At 36.5% G+C, this 2,306-nt stretch overlaps 1 protein-coding gene across 1 annotated transcript in view; it reads left to right on the top strand.

The window, feature by feature from the left end:
* The window catches only part of LOC107736863 (uncharacterized family 31 glucosidase KIAA1161-like), a 17,014-nt gene extending 15,149 nt beyond the window's left edge, over nt 1-1,865 (top strand). The window contains exons 3-4 of the transcript XR_001639749.1: nt 602-701; nt 800-1,865. The gene's annotated coding sequence lies outside the window, so the exon portion shown is untranslated. The remainder of the gene's footprint in view (nt 1-601; nt 702-799) is intronic.
* Nucleotides 1,866-2,306: the final 441 nt, after the last annotated feature.

Here is a 2,306-nt window from a genome sequence, read left to right as displayed (position 1 = left end):
ATGTGTCACTTTGCTTGAAGCTGATTGGTCAAATTTGGGTTTGAGATCTCTAAACCAGAACATAACCTGCCCCAGAGCAGGTTAGCCGTGGAGTGTAAGTTACTAAGGCAATGAATGCCGCTAAAAGCCAAGCCACTTTTTATGGTACCTAAAACCCAGGATTGGTGCAAACTAAACTGAAACTTACCTGGCTAGCCAGCTAATCTGGCTTCATGGTACAGGCCCCAGCTAACCCATCTTAGGCTTTGTTGTTGTTGTTGTTTTTGAATAGTGATGATAAATAGTGGAAACTTTTAATTTTTGGCAGTTCTTTCATTTTATTTATTTATTTATTTCTTGTTTATTTCAAAATCAATGAACATTCGGATGTGCATAGCAAATAAAATAAATGAGCGGCCCTGAATGATATACTCAAGCTAATGAAAATTGAGTATCACTATCTAAAAAGCTTATCTGGTGAAATAGTACATTAATTGATATCTCCTCTGTGGAGACACTTTAGAGCACCTGTGCCCTGCTAAACCATTTCTGTACTATTTTCTGAAGTACTAATGAGTGGTTAAAAGCATGCTTTTAATAGATTTCTTTTCTCACTTCATAGTTATGGATGAAGATCCCCTGTGGCAGACATGCAACATTTAGCATCTTTATACATCCACGAGTTCCCTGAGCGATGACGCATGACGGGCCTTGTATGAAAGGTAAACTTAAGTTCTGGTAGTTCGCTCATAAAGGGTTGATGATTTAACGAGAGGTGCATCGATCTAGCTTCATTTCGTTTTGAATTTTTAATCAATAGTCATGGCCAGAGGGAGATGATAAAGAAGAGGCTACTTAATGAGACTGGTAATGGGCAGGATCTCCACAGTGGATCATTCCTGTTTGAGGACCCAGCTGTTCTGAAGGATGAGCACACTAAGCTTTGATACCGAGGAATGGTAGGAAGGGATTACTGCTGGAAACAGGACCTTGGCTGCTCCGAGTGCTACTTGACCTTGAATAATGTCATACTTTATGATCTGTGCCGAAGTGAAACTCTGGTTCACCAGCTGCGATGCCTCTCAAAATCAGTGTCTGAAAAAACGAGGAGATTGAGAAAAATTAGCTGTAATTTCTGAAGCTGAAAACTTTAAAAATGTCGTAAATGGGTGCTTATTGAATGTGACACTGATTAGCCAAAGGAGCAATGGAGAAAGATGATGGACTGTTTCATTAATTATACAATTTTATGACATTCAGAATTACACTGATGTAATGGTGGAATTTATTTGATTTAATGGGTAACATTTTATTTTTATTTTTGATGCTGGATTATAAGTCTTCTAACTAAATGTACATTTTTAATTATTAGTTTTTAGGTAGATGCAGATGGTGCGGGGAACATTTAATTTCTCATAACAAGTAGAGGCACTGTTCCACTGGTGCAATTTTATTTTAAGTCAGGCCATGTACTATAATTAAGGCATAGCTCACCCAGAACTTCAAATTTTGTCATCATTTACTCTCCCACAATTTGTACTAAACTCATATGATGACATATGGTCTTTTCTGTAGACCACATAGGAGATCTTTGGAAGGGTGTTCCTGCTTTTCCAGAAACTGCCAAACTTTAAAAATGACCAAAACAGCAATTAAAGTTCCCTAACTATGGTCCATATGATTTGTGCACCATATTCCAAGTATTGAAGCCAGCCTTATGTGAGGAACAGACTGAAATTTAAGTTATTTACTGAAAATCTTCCCAGTTGGTTACGAAAGGCACATTTGAATATACACAAACTTGAATGAGATTTGACAGCTGAGGTAGAGAAAATTACTGCTTAAAGGGTTAGTGCATCCAAAAATGAAAATTAAGTTGTGATTTATTCACCCACATCTTTCCAAAAGAATTTCTTTCTTCATATGAAGTGATTGTGTCTCTTTTGGAGTCTAGGATTAAACTGCTCAATTCATATGTATTAGTTTCATAATGTTTTCATTAACTTTTTGAAGGTTTTGGTGGAATGGACACTCAGTGTAAGGAGTGAAATCTCTCAGATTTCATCAAAAATATCTTAATTTGTGTTTTGAAGATGAATGAAAGTCTAATGGGTTTGGATCGACAAGTGGTTGAGTAAAGGATATCATTTCTTTTTAATCACTTTAACTTTCTGTTTGAGCTCCACAGAAGCAAAGCAACAGAGGCTAAGTAAATAACAACTAAACTTTATTTTTAAGGTGAACTGTCCCTTTAAGGATGGAAGCTGTTTTGAATAAGCTCCCAATTCTAAAATTGTTGTGTCGGATGATCTGATGTTTCTGAGGAA

This window comes from Sinocyclocheilus rhinocerous, unplaced genomic scaffold, assembly GCF_001515625.1.
Source record: "Sinocyclocheilus rhinocerous isolate Xijiao unplaced genomic scaffold, SAMN03320098_v1.1 scaffold192, whole genome shotgun sequence".
NCBI lineage: Eukaryota > Metazoa > Chordata > Actinopteri > Cypriniformes > Cyprinidae > Sinocyclocheilus > Sinocyclocheilus rhinocerous.
The sequence above is the reverse complement of the archived record's forward strand: the minus strand, read 5'-3'. Positions and strand labels throughout refer to the sequence as shown.